Raw genomic sequence first — 20,091 nt, forward strand, 5'->3', positions numbered from 1 at the left:
ATAGAGCCCCCTGTCTCATATCACATGCAAAATGATTTTCAGATATATTTAAGTGCTAAATGTGAAAGCAAAGCCATAAAACTCTTAGAGGAAAATGTGTTCTAATTCCTAGAGCTAGCTTTCATTATCAGTTTGATGTATATCTTTCCAAAATTTTACTGTGCATGCTCAAAAATATTTTTATTTACAGACTTTTTTACGAAAGTGGGATTCTACTGTATGTTTTCTGCCACTCCCTATGGATGTAGCATAGTATATTTTTTTTTTTTTTTTTTTTTGTTTACAATTTTTTTTTTTTTTTTTAAACATCTTTATTGGGGTATAATTGCTTTACAATGGTGTGTTAGTTTCTGCTTTATAACAAAGTGAATCAGCTATACATATACATATGTTCCCATATGTCTTCCCTCTTGCGTCTCCCTCCCTCCCACTCTCCCCATCCCACCCTTCCAGGCTGTCACAAAGCACCGAGCTAATATCCCTGTGCCTTGCGGCTGCTTCCCCCCAGCTATCTACCTTACTACGTTTGTTAGTGTGTATATGTCCATGACTCTCTCTCGCCCTGTCAAAACTCACCCCTCCCCCTCCCCATACCCTCAAGTCCGTTCTCCAGTAGGTCTGCGTCTTTATTCCTATCTTACCCCTAGGTTCTTCATGACATTTTTTTCCCTTAAATTCCATATATATGTGTTAGCATACGGTATTTGTCTTTTTCTTTCTGACTTACTTCACTCTGTATGACAGACTCTAGGTCTATGCATCTCATTACAAATAGCTCAATTTCATTTCTTTTTAAGGCTGAGTAATATTCCATTGTGTATATGTGCCACATCTTCTTTATCCATTCATCCGATGATGGGCGCTTAGGTTGTTTCCATGTCCTGGCTATTGTAAATAGAGCTAGCATAGTATATTTAATTAGACCCTATTGTTGCACATTGCGATTCTATTTATATTTTTTATACTTCAGTAATTCTGCAGTGAACATCCTTCAATGTAGTCGTGCACTCTTGGGTGAGGAGGTAACTTTCTAGAAGCAGAATTCCTGAACTAAAATTGACTTGTATATTAAATTTTAGAAGATACTGTTAAATCCAACATTTGATGAGCGATTTTGAGCAAGGTGCTTGGATTTTTATCCTGAAAACTGAGAGTGATTTTTAAAGACTTTAAATCAAGGGAATGATCTAACTAAATTTTTGTTTTGGAGAGAACACTCTTTCTATTTTATGAACTATATTGCCTATATTTACTGTATTAAAAATTGAAATTGAGAAACTTAAGAAATATTTATGAATTCATTTAAAATCATCTTAATAAAGGCATTACATGCTATGAATAATATTTTTACTGAAAAAGAGCTACATTTTAAAATACAAAAGCAAACTTTGTTTTGCATTTGTTTTATACTTTTTACAAATGGCTTAATAGAAAACAGCTGGACTCACATCTGCTTCTGCATTCAGTCTGTTGCAATATGTTGTTTTGGTTAAAGCATGTGAAGCGAACCTGGCTTTGTGCCAGTTGGAGAAGGGAGGAGTATTTCAACAGCCTTTTTGGGTAATTGTGGATATTCTTCCTTGATACTTAACAAGTGGCAGTTTCTTTTCTTTTTTTTTTTTTTTTTTTTGCGGTACGCGGGCCTCTCACTGTTGTGGCCTCTCCCGTTGTGGAGCACAGGCTCCGGACGCGCAGGCTCAGCAGCCATGGCTCACGGGCCCGGCCGCTCCGCAGCATGTGGGATCCTCCCGGACCGGGGCACGAACCCATGTCCCCTGCATCGGCAGGCAGACTCTCAACCACTGTGCCACCAGGGAAGCCCCAAGCGGCAGTTTCTTAAAGATTAATTGCAATGTGGAATCTGAAACCATGTCAGTGAACATTTTTACTCTGTTACATTAAAATTCCTTGGTATTCCTTGCACTTTTACTGGGTCTTTCACCCATAGATGATTTTGTAACATCAGACATTGGTCTTTTGGAAAATATGGGTTCACTGAATTACAGATATCTTCTAAATGTTGACACACAATTCATGATACAGTATCAAAAGTTCACATTTGTTAATATCACCACCAATCTCTTCCGAAAAATCTTTAAGTATTAGAAAACTGTCAAACTCACAGTGACATGTACAACTTTTCCAAAATTCTAGTTTTCACTTGAAAGCTCAAATCTTGTCATTGACAAACACTGTCAGTTGTTTACAGCTGCTTGAAGTGGCAGTCTCGGTTCATTTTTGAAAAAAATGTCTGCCAAATACCCAAGTGTGAATAACTGTAGCTTGTTAGTCATTCTTTCAAGTAAAGAATGATGTTTTGTGAAAAAAGTGACTAGTTCGGTTCGTAGCTCAAGCACATGTTCTTTTCCCTGAGACAACCTTTATCCTTCCATGTGCAGCACAAGAGCTGAAAGTGTGATTCTCACCTCGTCACACAGGATATTAAAAAGATGTGTACTCAGTAGTTGAGATTAATATGATTAATAATTTTCAGTGCTCATCGAGGGCATCTGAAAGTGAAAGAGACTACCTCCCGCCGGGAGTGCTTGCTGGTGACGTATATCATGACTGCTAGTATAATGATCACCACTTAACGTTCGTGCTGAGGCTGCAGCCATTTTTCCCATCACGGCTTTGGCACCATTAGGACAAATGTCAACACAGTGAAAAAGATAGATAAGGACTCAGTATGGTTATGAAAACTGTTTTGACCTCGCAAATCCCCTGAAAAGGTCTTAGGTATGCCCAGGGTTTTGCCAACCGTGCTGTGACTAACGTAGGTAATACCTTCAAAAAGTTTGCTTGTAAGGGGAAGAAGAGGTGATGAATTGCCATGAGTTGCAGAATAAGGAGAGCGTTTCAGCCTCTGCTTGATAGGGTCCTAGCATCCCTAGGTCGTGTTTCCAAGCTACTCTGATTGCCCCAGCTAATCACTAATGCCCTTTCTGGGGGCAGAACTTTCACAACAGGCTATTGGTGAACTGCGTATCAGTGAGTTGTCTTTTTTTAAGTGACAGTTCCTGGGACTGAGTCAGGAGGGTCAGTGTAGCTGTAGTTTTAAAAGGAACTGCCAGGGCTTCTGTGGTGCCCTCAACGTCTCTTAGAAGGGAGTGCAGCACTTGGCAGGCCCTTCATACGGCTTATACTTACCCTGTACACTCATTTTACAAATTAAGAAATCAAGAGCCAGTGAGGTTCAGTAATTTGCCTAAGGCCATACTCAGGTCATGGTACTAGGATTCAAACCCAAGTCTACTTATTATTGCAGCCCTATTTACAATAGCCAGGACATGGAAACAACTTAAATGTCCAATGACAGATGAATGGATAAAGATGTGGTACATATATACGATAGAATATCACTCAGACATAAAAAGGAACAAAATTGGGTCATTTGTAGAGACGTGGATGGACGTAGAGTCTGTCACACTGAGTGAAGTAAGTCAGAAAGAGAAAAACAAATATTGTATGTTAACGCATCTATGTGGAATCTAGAAAAACGGTACAGATGAACCCTATTTGCAGGGCAGGAATAGAGACATAGATGTAGAGAACGGACATGTGGACACGGGGGTGGGGGGAAGAGGAGGGTGGGACGAATTGGGAGATTAGAATTGATGTATGTACACTACCAAGCATGAAATAGATAGCTAGCGGGAACCTGCTATAAAGCACAGGAAGCTCAAGCTTGGTGCTCTGTGACGACCTAGATGGGTGAGATTGGGGTGGGGGGTGGGGTGGGAGGGAGGTCCAAGAGGGAGGGGATATAGGTATACATACAGATGATTCACTTCATTGTACAGCAAAAATGAACAGCAATTGTAAAGCAATTATACTCCAATAAAAATAAATAAATAATAAAATAAAATCCCTGTGATCTTTAATAAACAGAGCTGAAAGTAAACAGATAACTGAGCTAAAAGAGGTGTTACCCACATAGATGACGTGGATACAAGTTGCTAGGCTCCTGTAGTGTTTATTGATTGACAACATGCCCGATTTATTACTTCAAGTTCATCTGTCAAATGGATTCCATTAAAATGAAAGTTAGGAAGAATCTATCTGAAGGTATTATAATAGTGCTCAATTCGGTACTTATAAAAATTTTTTTAGTTCATTTTACCTGCATGTTGAGCTCCAAAAGTAAATCAGGTATCATGAATATTTATGTCTTTTATTAATACCTCACAGGTAGTTTCAGTCCAATTCAGTATTATTTAGTGGTGCCTAGTCTGTTGGCAAAACACTGTATTGAGAGCTAGGCAATGAAAAATCCCTTTATTTGAGGGGGAGAGGTGCAAAAAGATTCTTTCCCTCTGTCAGCATTTATTAAGTAGTGATTTTATGCTAAACACTGTCAAAGGATGGAGCCACTGCTCAATATTTGAAACAAAACTCAGCACAAAACCACATTCATTGCTGGTCAGCCACAGTCGCTTGGAGTAGACTATTGAGGCTTTTTATTCCCCCCCCTTGGGGGGAAGTATGGTTTTAGAGATTTGCAGACTTCTAGAAGCCATGGTTACTTGGGGGAGAGGGTTGTTGTTTGGCTGACACTCAGAAAGGAGCTTACTGGACTGAGTCTTCCGGATTGGCTAACTTGCAGAGTCAAAGAGCTCTCACTGATTGGTTGACTAACAAAACGTGTTCTCAGGGCGAGTTGTCATTGATTGATTACACAGGGTAAAACTAGTTCTGATGGCCACCTGTTACTAGGCCCCATCAGCCCTTCCCCAGGAATATGGGAACTTATAAATTATTAATTCTATACTAACTGTGTCCAATAGAAATGTGATAATAGTCACATATGTGATGTTAAACTTTATAATAGCCACATTAGGAAAAGTTTTAAAAAGAAGTGAAATTAGTTTTAGAAATATATTTTGTTTAACCCAGTATATCTAAAACATTATCATTTTAACATGTAATCATTATAAAAATTATTTATGAGATGATTTTACATTCTTCTTTCCATACCAAGTCTTCAAAATCTGATGTGTGGTTTTACACTTACAGCACATCTCAATTCAGACTAGCAGTATGGAAATGCTTTGGTTGTGTCATATGGCTAGTGGCCTCCATTTTCGCCAGTGCCGTCCTATAATAGCTGCTGGGGATACAAGGATGGAGAGAAGGCTATGCTTCCCTCCAGGGTCTCAGAGTCTCAAAGAGGCACGGCCATGTAAACAAACATGCTATAGTGCTCTGTGCAGGCCCAGGACTGGGGTGAGGCAAGCAAGGTACAAACACAGTATTTAAGGACCCACTTGCTCTCAGGGTTGCATAGGTGCAGGGTCTGCCCCCAGGGTGAGCACCTCCTTAACTGCTGCACCCTTGACCCCAAACACCTTGTTAGCCTCACCCTAGTCCCAGGGCAACCTGATCAAATGGCAGATTCTGGGGCCCTAACTCTAGAGCTTGCAATTCAGGCAATCTCAAGTAGGGTCTTGGAATCTGGAGTTTCAGTAAGCACCCCTAGGGATTCTAATGCAGGGGTTTAAGATCACCCTTTGGGAAACTCTGCCTGTGCCAGCAGCCTCATGTGAGAGTTCCTTTACATCCAGTGAAATAATTTCTGTCTTTCTCTTTGGTTTTGGAAGTAGATGTTGCTAAACTCATCAATTACCTATCTGCACTTTTCGGGGCTGCAGTGGGATTCTCAGGTCCCTCTGGTAGAAAGCTCTGAGTTGCTGGGCTTTGGGCCTAAAAGGACCATGGACTAAACAAACTAGAAAGCCAGTTTATTGTTATACAGACACAATGACTATTTCAGCGAGAAAACTATAAAAGGCATGTGGTGGTGTTGAAAACAATGAGGATTGTGCGGGCTTCCCTGGTGGCGCAGTGGTTGAGAGTCCGCTTGCCGATGCAGGGGACACGGGTTCGTGCCCCGGTCCGGGAAGATCCCACATGCCACAGAGCTGCTGGGCCCGTGAGCCATGGCCGCTGAGCCTGCGTGTCCGGAGCCTGTGCTCCGCAATGGGAGAGGCCACAACAGTGAGAGGCCCGCGTACCGCAAAAACAAAAACAATGAGGAATGTGGAAAGAAATGAATTATTTGAGATGGGAGAGAGCAGACACTGAGCACTACGTTCACTTTTGGCTACTTCACATTGTGTAGTTCGTTTGACTCTGTCCGAGGCTCTTTTTATCTTGCCTTCACCCTAGTCACGTACCTAATTTTAATGATGCTCAAATAGAAAAAGGCGTCTGTCTATGCACCTTCAGGTTATAGCACACACAGACTGGCATTCTAGGCTGTAGGATTCAAGATACAGACCTGTAACTTCAGATGCGTTTACTCGGGAATGTGAAACAGCCCAAAATGAGGAGTATCTGACTTTTCGTATGCATGTGTGTGCTTCCGTCTCCACCTTGGTGTGCTTCCTGCTATCTCCTGCAGCTTCCTTTATCACCGGACACTTGGTGGATGTGGATGGGGGCCAATCTCTGTACACACACTCATTTGAGATACCAGGTGAGCAGTCGAGAAATGAGTAGTCACTCACTTTACACCTTCGTCTGTTCAGGTTTTCAGAAGTTCTTTAGATACTTAAGAGATAAGCATTTTTTTTTCTTGTAGAACATCAAAAATGTATAAAATATTTATAGTCATCATATGATTTTTTTTTTTTTTTTTGCGGTACGCGGGCCTCTCACTGCTGCGGCCTCTCCTGCTGCAGAGCACAGGCTCCGGACGCGCAGGCTCAGCGGCCATGGCTCACGGGCCCAGCCGCTCCGCGGCATGTGGGATCTTCCTGGACCAGGGCACGAACCCGTGTCCTCTGCATCGGCAGGCAGACCCTCAACCACTGCGCCACCAGGGAAGCCCATCATATGATTTTTAAAGGCAGTGTTCCTAGTCCAGAAAATATCTGAATATATTATAGCACACAGCTTTACATATTAAAAAAGTTGTTTGTGTGTGCATAGGCTGGTAAATTTTAACCTTGAAAAATACTCTCAATATGAGTATATATGTTCAAGGAAGAGATAGAACAGAGGCAAGAAGGTGCCATACTTTTGAGAGTGAACTTCTCTTTGTTTCTCCAGTAAGTGGCTTGTGTATCTGAGCGGAAGAATCAGACCTGTTAGGTGGGGAGGGATGTTATGGTGCTATTGTATACTATCATTGCGTTATAGATGGAATGAAACCATATGAATTTGCCGTGTTCATTCATTTTTGATGTACAAAACAGCAGTTTTATAAGACTCATCCAAATGTAGATATTACACACAAATATCTGTGTGTGTGTGTTTATCTTATGGCTGGACCATAGAACTTGGGGGTTGGAAGGGTCCTAAAAAATCTGTCCAGGGCTTCCCTGGTGGTGCAGTACTGCAAAAAAAAAAAAAAAAATCTGTCCAGCATCCTAATTTTACAAATGACAAGACACATCCATGGATTCAAGAGATGTCCAAGTTAATCACTCCCAAAATGTAGAAAAGAATATGAAATTCAAATGTGTTTGAACTGTTGCTAAAGATAGTTGATTAAATGGCTGCTAGTGAATTAAAATGTGGTTGATGTAACATATGTGTACTTGAATTTAACATCAGGGACCTACTCTTTTCAACCTACTCTTTTATGTGCTAATAGTCTTATCAAGGGTTCAGACCTTCTTTGCATTAATCACTGATTAGTTTGGATCTGTAATATTACTTATTATTTTCCCCTCCCGTATATTTCTTTACTAATAGCACCAGTGTGGTGACGTGCATAAGATACTGTGGCTTTAAGGATCTCATTTGGAAACACAGAAATGCCTACATGGTTATACAGTATTGTTTTCTGATAGTATTTAATGTAGCAAGGGTGGGGGAAAAATCTTTCCACTTCCCTCGCCAGTGGAGTTGAGTCAGTATTTGTTAAAGTGAGGTACATCGTTTTTCCTTTTTAAAGAAGAAAAAAAACTCGAGGTGAGTGCTTCTCCAGGCCTCCAGTGAAATGGTTTTCTTTTGTAATTCTAACACAGTTTTTTCATCAGTACAAAAAACAGGTTTTAAGTTTTTGAAGAAAGCAGCCACATCCATCTTTTAAGAATATACTCCCCCCAAATAATGAGCAGGCATATTCAGCCTTTCCTTCTAAAGTTTTCTTTAAGATTGCCAGCCCTGCAGTGAGAATGCCTGGGATGGAAGCTTGGCTATACCCTTATTAGCTGATGTTCTTGGGAAAATTCATTTCTGGAAGCCTTCATTTTCTTTTCTATAAAGTGAGGTGCCTATAGTATTCATTTCATCAGCTGTTGGGAGGATTAGATTAGTTAATGCATGTTTAAAAGTCCTGTGTCAGATAGGATGCTTTTAGCTACAACTCAAACTGGCTTAAGCAGTGAAGGAATTTGTTGTCTCAAATAACAGGTGAGACTTGACTCTGCAGCTCAGTGATCTCATCAAGGGCATTTTTTTCCTTTTCCCTCTGTTTTTGCTGCTATGATGTTGGCCATATTGTAAGATGGACTCTCCTGGTAGCAGGATGGCTGCCTGCTGCACCTGCAGCTACAGGCTTCTTTGTTCACATCCACCTGTACAGAGACAGAGGGGAGGGAATGACTTTGTCTCAGCATTTCTAACCAAATTCTGAGACTCCCTCTGCTTGGGACCAGCTTATGCAAGTGTCCATCCTCAACCAGTAACCCCAGCCAGGGGAACAGGGTGCACTTATGACTTAGATCAGTCAGTGATCTGAGTAGGGTCACTCCCCAGAACCTCATGGTTTTCTAAATGGAAACTGAGGCTGTTGGAGAGAGGAGATGGGAGACTGGCTGCTGGGGGTGTGGGCAACTCTATAAGTGTCTGGTACAAAGTAAGCATGTTTTAGAAGGTGTTATTATTAAGCACGTAAGATTGATTGAATATCTACATTATGTCCAGCACTGTACATAGGAATCACATTAACTCTCTCAACTTTAACAGATAGATGTTGTTATCCCCTTTAATAGATGAGGAAACTGAGGCACAGGAAGAGTAACTTCTCCAAGTCTGTAGAAGTAACTTCTACAAAAGATACTAAGTGGCTGAGATGGGATTCAAATTGAGGTTTTTTTCAAAACCTTTGCCATTCGTCCCAGTAATTTCTTTTTTCTTGCTGAGAAAAGGGGTGAACCAGGGAAAATGACAAAATGGTTTGGTGGAAACTAAGAGGACTAATGAGGTTAATAGATTTGCGTCTGACCTGAGGTTTTCCACTTAACAGATCATGACAACTGGCCCGAGGGAGTAGGGGACCTTTCTTCTGTCAAAAGGATTAAACAGTCTTCTAAGCAAAGAGGCAAGCTCTAGGCTAAGGAAACATGGAAGTGTCCTTTGTTCCCAAATGCTTTAACATCTCAACCATGCACTTCTATACTTTACAGGAACATATAATCTGTATGGAAAACTTACATTCTGATTTTTTAATGTTATCAATTACATCTATGCAAAAACTATTCCCGAAATAAATGCATTTTTAAGTCCCAACCAATGCCCTTTAGCTTGTGATCAAAAACATTTTAGGAATGGAAGTTAACATACTTTATGATTATACTTTTTATTTCTAAGAATGGTATTTGAAAAGTGAAATATTTCAAATTAATGATAGGGGTATCATGACCTCCCAAAAGGATATAATATTTAATTGTAAAGGTAGGCAGTAAATCTAAATTGTGGCATCATTATGATTTTTACCACAGAAATATACAAAGAATCATTTTTAGTGGCAGATATAATACTTTTGGATCAGTAAAGCTTTATGTAATTATTGCTGTGTGGTTTGTTCATGAAGCCAAATTTGTGTAAACCCTCTTAATTAGAAAGAAAAATAAAGTCATAAGTAGTATTTTTTGCAGTGCTTGATATGTGTCTTGATTTCTTAGCCAAGGATTCCTCTTTCTCCATGTTTCTCCTTTTGTACGCAAAAAATTTTTTAATTTAAAATTTATGCAGTTGTATTAGGGTTCTGTTTTCTTCCTTCAATTTGTCCTTTCTGGCAATCAGTCCCGATTTATGAAGTGCCATCTACAAATTATGTATGTTCATTTCTTCTCTTAATCAATTAAACCTCTTTAAAGTGACTTATTCCCTCTTGAAGTGAAGTAGTTTCTTCATCAGTAACAGTCAGTTCAAAGTATATGATTGACCAAGCTCTGGGGTGGGGGGCCCAGAATCTGTAATTTTTGCAGCATCCCAAGCAGGTCTGGGACTAGGATGAGGCCAATGAGCTGCCTTGGGCCCCAAGTAAGGAGGTGCTCACTCTCAGAAGTGAACAAGTGCAGGGCCACCCTTGAGAGTGAGCCAATGTTCACTTAAACGTTGTCCTCATTCTGTGAATGTGGAAGGATCAGAAATCTTCCTTTCCTCCTAGACTACATTTTAACAGTAGCCTTCTGGAGATGATAACATCACAGCTTCTAAGAATTACAAGCCACTTTAGAGGGCAGGGTGGCCCCGGCCCAGGTTGGTGCGGAAGACGGAAGAAGCAGGGCTTGCTTTTCAAATTGCTTCGTGTTGGTGACTGCTGACAACCCCTTATATCTCCATAGGTTGACATGTGCTTATTTCTGTTTAAGACATGGAGGCTGCCCTACGTAGCACTAAACTCAGCTCCAACTCCTTATTAGATCTTCTTGTTCGACTGTCACTGTACAGCTGATCATTATCTGTGCTCTAGAAATATAAGTCTGCTCTCCAGGATTTCTGTGTGTGTCATAATAGTGTCTTGTCAATAATGTTCTTCTGCTACTACACTTGGTAAATTTTGCTGTAGATTGGATGTTCCTGAATAGCCTTACTCATTCATTCAGCTAATAATTTGGAGCCCCTACTATGTGCTCAGCATTATGGTAGGAGTTGGGTGTTCAGTAGTGAAAAAAAATACACACAGAAATTTAAAATTCCCAAATAATCTTTTTTTGTTTTATTTATTTATTTTTATTGAAGTATAGTTGATTTACAATGTTGTGTTAGTTTCAGGTATACAGCAAAGCAATTCAGTTTCATATATATATATATATATATATATATATACACACACACACATATCCTTTCTCAGATTCTTTTTCCACTATAGGTTATTATAAGATATTGAATATATACTAGTATGTATCTGTTAATTCCAGACTCCTAATTTATCCCCACCTTTCCCCTTTGGTAACCATAAATTTGTTTTCTGTGTCTCTTTCTGTTTTGTAAATAGGTTCATTTGTATCATTTTTTAAGATTCTACATGTAAGTGATATCATATGATATTTGTCTTTCTCTGTCTGACTTATTTCATTTAGTATGGTAATCTCTAGGTCCATCCATGTTGCTGCAAATGGCATTATTTCATTCTTTTTTATGGCTGAGGAGTATTCTGTTGTATATATGTACCACATCTTCTTTATCCATTCATCTATTGATGGACATTTAGGTTGCTTCCATGTCTTGGCTATTGTAAATAGTGCTGCTATAAACATTGGGGTATATGTATCTTTTCGAATTAGAGTCTTCATCTTTTCCAGATATATGTCCAGGTGTGGGATTGCTGAATCATATGGCAGCTCTCTTTTTAGTTTTTTTAAAGAACCTCCATACTATTTTCCATAGTGGCTACACCAATTTACATTTCCACTAGCAGGATAGGAGGATTCCCTTTCTCCTCTCCAGCATAAAATTCTCCATTATTTTAGGTGCTACAGAGGAAAAGGTCATGGTACTAAAGGCATATAACAGGAAGAAAAAGACATCTCGAGAAAAACAAAAGCAATTCTATAATCATGTTAAAAGAGGTTGTTGATAAGGTGACCTTTGTCACCCCCTTCCACACACACTGGTCTTTTGGTTCGTGGCTTGTGTTAGTTCAGGTCCTCAGAGAAGAAGATGCCAGGGAAGAGTAAGATGTGCTTGAGACTTCTGGGGAATGTGCCCATGGAGGGTAAAGGGCAGGGAGCCTGAGAAGGCATCCACAGCCTTCAGACTGTGATGGAGTCTGACACTTGTAAAAGAAGGAGGAAGAGGGCTTCCCTGGTGGCGCAGTGGTTGAGAGTCCGCCTGCCGATGCAGGGGACACGGGTTCGTGCCCCGGTCCGGGAAGATCCCATATGCCGCGGAGCGGCTGGGCCCGTGAGCCATGGCCGCTGAGCCTGCGCGTCTGGAGCCTGTGCTCCGCAACGGGAGAGGCCACAACAGTGAGAGGCCCGCGTACCGCAAAAAAAAAAAAAAAAAAGGAGGAAGAGAGGAATGGGCAGGAAACACCTTGGACTGTAGCCACGGTTGCCACACGTGCGCAAACACAGTCACAGTGGGGCAAAAGGGTATCAGGAGGCATTCAGTGGGTCACCTGGTTCCCTGTCCCTCCCTGTCCCCACTGTAGAAGAGCAGCTCTGACTCCTTCTGCTGGTGATGGCAACTCCTTTTCTCACCAGCTGGTACCTGGTCACAGGGAGTCCAAAATGCCCTAGAATCAGACACAGTTTAGTTTAATGGAACCTTGCTGTGTCCCTTGACAAGAGTTGCCCCTTTGGGACAAGGACCTCCAACGCCGCAGAGCCCAGAATTGCAGGGATGGGGAGGACAGAGTCCCACGGTGGATCTTAGGGAGCGATGGCAAGTAGAGCCACTCCCTCTTCCACTCCTCGGTTCCCAGCGTATTCACAAAGCCAATGGGGACACGCATCCTGAAAAACAGTACTCCGTCCTTCAGCTGTGCCTTGGCTGTTGTAGTCCTCTGTGAGGCTGGCTGCTTCTGGAAATGTGGGGTGTGATACAATCAATGGTTCCATGATCAGGGACCCACTCTGATCACCTGGTTGGATACTGGGGCACAGGATTCCACACCTGTGGATCCCATCTTGTATAAGCTCCTAGATAGCAGTGATGTCTGAGTTCCTGTGAACAGGAAAGGCAAACTCTTACCTGGAATGGTATCTATCACTTCTCTCACTGTAAGGTATGACACAGATACTATGCAATCATTTGAACAGGGAAAGTTTAATATAAAGAATTATTAACTCTAACAGGATTGGCTAGTAGGAAGTAAAGAGAACTTTAAAGGATACAGGAATAGTAGACAGAAGGAGTAGCTATACAGGGCTGACAGAGAATTGCCCATCCACGCACCCCTCCACCCAAGGGCTGAGGGAGGGCATGGCTGTGGTTCACTGGATGGCAGAGAAGTCACTCGTCATCTGTGGTGCTCTGCTGGTGGAATTTGCTAGAAATCTGCCCTCTAAGGTGCCGGGGGCAGCTGCTGCAGCTGCTGGCCAAGGTGCACTGCTGCCTGCCAGGTGGCGGGCAGTACAGGAGTCAAGAAGCAAAACCCTTTTCCTCCCGCGTCTCTCCATCGCCCTCTACTGACAAAGCTTTGGTGCTAGCTGGCAAAGGAGGAGCTACATAAAGGGCCTGGATCCATTTTCAAGGAGCAGAGAAGCAATACATCCAAAACTGGCTCACGTGTCGACTTGCCGTCCAGCAGCACTTGTTCACCACGAGGAATGTGCCATCTCGGTGCTCAGCGTTGGTCTCTGTGTGGACAGATTGGACATTCAGAGGCAGCACTAACTATATGGGCCTTGGGTAATTGGGGTTACATGCTGGATTTCTGCTTTCCTCCATCCCTGAGCCCATGGTGCCAGTTCTGTGGTGGCCGATGAGGAAGCCCGAGCAGCACTGACGGGCTGAGTCTTCTTTTCTGCTTGGTTGTTCTGTGCCTCTTCCATGGTGGATGCCTTCTGGGGAGCATTACTGTGTGAGACAGAAATAAACACGTTGTGCCCACTCCTCTGTGTTTATCCATATGTCTCTACCTCAGACCCCCTGGTTTCCAATCTTTCAGTCCTTTTCCTTCCAGGTTCTTGGCCAAAGAACCAGACCTTGGGCCACTGTGCAGGAATCTGTACATTCTCACCTTGGGCTTCCTTTTTTCCAGTGTGGATACCAGCTGCACTGCCTGCAGACTGCCTCTGAGAAAGATTTTTCCCACTCCACTGTCTTACAGGGCCACCCCTGAATGTGGCTATAATGAAGTTCTGACAACGGTGAAGGAGAGAGGGAAGGAAGGAGGCCTGGGTAGGAAGAGTCTCAGACTGCCACACAGTCGGAGGAAGGGTCCACCAGGCTGACCCATCAGCTGCCCAAGTTTTGGGGCCAAAGTCACCCATTGGTCTCTCAGGAATGGGTGTGAATTAACAGCTGAGCTGTGCTCAGTCTAGGTGGGAGCAGCCCAAGGGCAAATGCAGTGGTGGATCCACTGGTGCCATAGCTAGAGCTGTCAGTCAGCTCTGTTCCCCATGGCAGGAGATGTAAACAGTGCATTTTCATGGCTGCCACGGAGCTAGATGCTGTACCTGTGAAAGTTACCATTGGCCACATTTGTTTTGGGTTTTTTTGAATTTTTGAATTTTATTTTTATTTTTTATACAGCAGGTTCTTATTAGTCACCAATTTTATACACATCAGTGTATACATGTCAATTCCAATCGCCCAGTTCATCACACCACCAACCCCACCCCCCCACGGCTTTCCCCCCTTGGTGTCCATACGTTTGTTCTCTATATCTGTGTCTCTATTTCTGCCCTGCAAACCGGTTCATCTGTACCATTTTTCTAGGTTCCACATATATGCGTTAATATGCGATATTTGTTTTTCTCTTTCTGACTTACTTTACTCTGTATGACAGTCTCTGGATTCATCCATGCCTCTACAAATGACCCAATTTCGTTCCTTTTTATGGCTGAGTAATATTCCATTGTATATATGTACCACATCTTCTTTATCCACTCGTCTGTCGATGGGCATTTAGGTTGCTTCCATGACCTGGCTATTGTAAACAGTGCTGCAATGAACATTGGGGTGCATGTGTCTTTTTGAATTATGGTTTTCTCTGGGTATATGCCCAGTAGTGGGATTGCTGGATCATATGTTAATTATATTTTTAGTTTTTTAAGGAACCTCCATACTGTTCTCCACAGTGGCTGTATCAATTTACATTCCCACCAACAGTGCAAGAGGGTTCCCTTTTCTCCACACCCTCTCCAGCATTTGTTGTTTGTAGATTTTCTGATGATGCCCATTCTAACTGGTGTGAGGTGATACCTCATTGTAGTTTTGATTTCATTTCTCTAATAATTAGTGATGTTGAGCAGCTTTTCATGTGCTTCTTGGCCATCTGTATGTCTTCTTTGGAGAAATGTCTATTTAGGTCTTCTGCCCATTTTTGGATTGGGTTGTTTGTTTCTTTAATATTGAGCTGCATGAGCTGTTTATATATTTTGGAGATCAATCCTTTGTCTGTTGATTCGTTTGCAAATATTTTTTCCCATTCTGAGGATTGTCTTTTTGTCTTGTTTATGCAGAGCTCTTGGTGAGCTCTCTCTTTCCATGAATTATAGATTTTAGGGTCTGCTGGAGTCCCAACTGCCTGGGTTCAAATCCCAGCTTCTACCACTTACTTGCTCTTGTGACAGCTTTGAGACAATTGAGGAATTTGAATATGGATTGGGTATTAGTAGGTAATGTCAGAGAATTACTGATCATTTTGTTAGATGTGCTAATGGCATGGCAGTTACATTTTTCTAAAATACCTTTACCCATTAGGGAAGAAATGTTGGTATTGGGATTTGCCTTAAAATACTCCAGTTTAGAAAAAAATGGTGGTGGTGGGGGAAGCAGGTGAAACCACATTGGAAGTGTGGTAATAATTGTTTAAGCAAGGTGGCAGATACATTATATGTTATATGGCTAATCCTACTGTGCTCTCTACTTTTGGATAAGTTTAGAAATTCCCAAAATAAAAAATTATAAAATAAAAATGGTCTCATTAATTACTTGGGTAGAGGGTAACATGGACAAGAGTTAGTTAGTTATAAATAAAGGTTATTTGGGAGAAACAGGAGGGAATTTGCACTGGCAGCCAGTGGTTATGGGAGTACACAGGTGTGGCAGAGGGCGTGGAAGCTCAGATTCAATATGGAATATGCATTTAGTGGTACAAAGCCATTGCTTCTTAAACTGAATTCTGCCCTGCAGACCCTGGACATAACCCATATGCTCCTGGCCAGCCTCCCACACTGGCTTAGTCAATTTTACCAATTAGTCAGCTCCAGCACAAGTCAGTTGAGTAAACATGGAGGCTTGCCAGAGATGGACTCTAGTCCAATTATTCTGGTAGCATTGATGTACTTGAGTTTGTGTATTAAATGGGAAGATGATATCCAATTGGTAAATGTGGAACAACTCAAACAAATCAGCAAAGTAAAAACAATATTCCTGGTTTCACGTGCATATTTTGGATCATTCAGTTTCTTCTTTCATCTGTCCTGACTGAAGCACAAATTTATTTAGAGTTCTAAGTGTGACTCAACAGAGTCACCTTCTTTCAAATGCTAATAATTATCATGGACTTAAATAGCAAAGATTTTTAAAAAGTCATTTCTATGGGTGATTCAGAGTAGATGTAATTCAGAATTCCTTACCCTGTAATTGTAATGTTCTGAAGTCAGAGCTGTATATCAAAGCTTGTTTTCTTAGATTTCTTCAGCTTCTTGTTTTCAGATGAACCAAGAGGAATAGTCTATTTCTTCCTGGAGGAAGATTCACCTGTAAGGCATTGGGTCTGGATTTGATGTTAGGGGGATTGACTGTGGAGGGGAGGGAGGAGAGATGGAGCAACGTTCTCCTGTATTGTTGGGATGGAGATTAGGGGACCTGGGAGGGTGGGTGCCTTTATCTGATTCTTTTAAATTAATTCTTACTATTTTACTTGGAGGAATGAAACTACAGAGATTTCAGTGGAATACAGAAGAGCAGATTTTGATGAGCTAGCAAAGTGTTTGAGTGTGTCTGTGAGTGTGTGTGTGTGTGTGTGTGTGTGTGTGAATGGGCCTTGTAGTTGGCTTATGAGCTCATATTGGAGAGTAGAAATACAATGCCCACAAAGTTAAACTATAGAATCAGTACGTGATAGATTATAATAGGTAGCATTTATTGAGCTAGTACTATATGCCAGACACAGCCAAGCACCTTCCATGCATGATCTTATTTTTAACCTTACGAAAACCACATGAGGTAGATTTCATCAGTACCAGTGTTTTACAATGAGGAAACTGGTACAAACAGATCAAGTAACTTGTTTAAGATCTCAGTTAGCAAATGGCAGAAGTGGGATTTGAACTAAAGGAGTTTAGTTTTAGAGCCTGTGCCCAATGCAGTATACTGAGAAAGACCAGAACCAAGACATCAAGAAATAATTAAAAAAAAAAAACTTTAATGGAACTATTCGAACACACGTTAAAGTAAAGAGAATAATATAATAATATCCACTGCCCAGCTTTAACGATGATCTATATTTTTCCAAATCTGTCTTTCTCCCCTACTTGATTTTTAAGTATTTTAGGGTAGATTCCAAATGTCCTGCCATTTCACAGAAAGTTAATTTTAATCTGACTGAAAATATTAATGCGAACAGAAAAACATACACCACTGTCAAAAGTGGGAGAGTGATCCACCGTGGTAGCGTAAGAAAAACCCATGTGGCCACCAACAGTAGTGCCCACTTACCACTAGCCATAAGGCACCTGCCCCATCCAAGGGCTACAAATGTTCACTTTGCTTGGCATATACATCCCTCTTTTGCAGAAGGATGCATCAGACTCTCAGTGCTAAATTCATTAAACCATCTATCTCCCTTTCCTCCAAAACCATGTCCAAAAATAAATTCAAAAATTTGATTTTCTGGGCAGCTTTGCTAAAGGGAGCTAATGGGCTGCTCTGGCCCATAGGAATTTTCAGCCAGCTTGGGAGTTTAATTAATTAATTAATTTTATTTTTGGCTGCATTGGGTCTTCGTTGCTGTACGTGGGCTTTCTCTAGTTGCGGCAAGCAGGGGCTACTCTTCGTTGCGGTGCGCGGGCTTCTCATTGTGGTGGCTTCTCTTGTTGTGGAGCATGGGCTCTAGGCGTGCAGGCTTCAGTAGTTGCAGCACGCGGGCTCAGTAGTTGTGGCTCGCAGGCCCTAGAGTGCACAGGTTTCAGTAGTTGTGGCGCACGGGCTTAGTTGCTCCACGGAATGTGGGATCTTCCTGGACCATGGATTGAACCCATATCCCCTGCATTGGCAGGCAGATTCCCAACCACTATACCACCAGGGAAGTCCCATGCTTGAGAGTTTTATGTAAGTCTAGACAACATCCTTCAATTTCTGGTGAGTTTGTGAACATAATTCGGCATCCTTGAATTCTGAGACCTCTGGACAGCTGGATAACAAGTTTGAGTTTCTACACCTGCAAACAGGTTTGAGTTACTAGACCTAGAGCGCCAGCCTCCTGGCAGTGGGAATTGTTTATTACACTTCCTGCCTGGCTTTAATCATTTGCCTTGGCTGCCCTAACTTAGCAGCCTCAGTCCTTCTTTATATCACCTTCCATGATGCTATACAAATTCAAATTTTCAAAATTCAAGTATGTTTGAGAAAATATCCAGAATATATCAAGATCAAGTAGAATTAAATTAATACACTATAACTGGGAAAACATCAAGATATGACACATTTAAATCCTGCCTGGAAAGATCAAGTGGAAACTTTGCTGTTGATTTGTATATATTTTTGGATTGTCTAAGTTTTTTGGAGTCAATTTCTAAAAGACAACTTTGGTTTACAAACATAACACACTTCAAATGTAGTTTATTTCAATTTAAAGCACATGTTTTATATCATATTTACATGAAACTTTAGCTTGTTAGTTTTAGTGCAGAAATACAAATTCTTGTATGGAATTCAAAATGCCATGTCTCAAATTAAAATTTTTAGTCTGGAGTAACTGTACTGAAGAGAAAAAAAGAAAATTGCATTCTTGAAAATTCAGATAAACATTAAAATTTTAAATTTCATTATATAATAGGTTTTAAATATGTTTTGAAATTCAGAAAGTATTTTATACAGAAACTTCAAATTTGGAATGCTTTAGAAAAACAATGAAATTTATAAATGGTTCTTTTATCAGAGAGGATAGGGGAGAGGATAATTGATTTGACTCTCACTTGCCTAGAACATGGACTTTTGCTGTTAGGCGTATTTTTTAAATTTATGTATGTATGTATGTATGTATGTCTGCGTGGGATCTTCACTGCTGCACATGGGCTTCTCTAGTTGTGGTGAGCGGGGGCTACTCTTCGTTGTGGTGTGTGGGCTTCTCATTACAGTGGCTTCTCTTGTTGGGAGCATGGGCTCTAGGCGTGTGGGCTTCAGTAGTTGTGGCACTCGGGCTTCAGTAGTTGTGGCTCATAGGCTCTAGAGCACAGGCTTCGTTGCTCCACGGCATGTAGGATCTTCCCAGACCAGGGATCAAACTCGTGTCCCCTGCATTGGCAGGCGGATTTTTAACCACTGCGCCACCAGGGAAGTCCCTGTTAGGCATATTTTAAATCGACACTTGAAGGTCCTGGTATCTTAACTGTTTCATGGGTTTTGGACTGTTCCTTTTACTTCAAAGTTAAATTTCTCTTATGGAATTTCAGACTATGCTGGGTAATAGTGGTGGAGTGGTCGTAGGGGTAAAGGGAGTTATTTGTTTAAATATAGCTTAATTCACATAACGTTTAGCTTCAAACAAATATATTTACACTGTTACTCTGTCTTTCTTGTCACCAAACACCAGACACATTAAAGCAAAGTATTCAGATGCAGTTCTTCATGTTTTTACCAGTAAAAGATGAATGTTTTTCATCAAGTATTTTAAAAAATTGTTTGTTTGTAGTGTGCCTTTCCAAGTCATTTTGGAGATCCTGAAATATCTGAACATTATTTTTATTTCAAAAAATTTTAAGGCTGTATTAATCACAATACTCCATACTCCTTTTGTAGGAAAATATCCTTTAGTTGTAAACAGAAATTACTTGCCCCGTTTAAATCAGTTGCTTATAGTTATACATAATTGTGTATCTATTCAGTATCTACTTGACTAGGATGCTTGACTTTAAATACAGAGTTTTACCTGACTTGCCTTATGTAATCTAAATTTACTCTGAGGACAGAGTTACAATGTTTCAATAATATCCAGTTACTCAAAAGCCGGAAAAAAAAAAAAAAAAAAGCCGGAGACTCCTACAGTAGAGGGTTAATTTTTTTTCTTTCTTC

The 20,091-nt window shown here is 41.1% G+C and overlaps 1 protein-coding gene across 11 annotated transcripts in view; it reads left to right on the forward strand.

Moving 5' to 3' along the window:
- The window catches only part of MREG (melanoregulin), a 122,139-nt gene that overhangs the window by 21,015 nt on the left and 81,033 nt on the right, over positions 1-20,091 (forward strand). The gene's annotated exons all lie outside the window — the stretch shown is intronic.

The sequence above is a fragment of the Phocoena sinus genome, chromosome 7 (genome assembly GCF_008692025.1).
Source record: "Phocoena sinus isolate mPhoSin1 chromosome 7, mPhoSin1.pri, whole genome shotgun sequence".
Taxonomy (NCBI): domain Eukaryota; kingdom Metazoa; phylum Chordata; class Mammalia; order Artiodactyla; family Phocoenidae; genus Phocoena; species Phocoena sinus.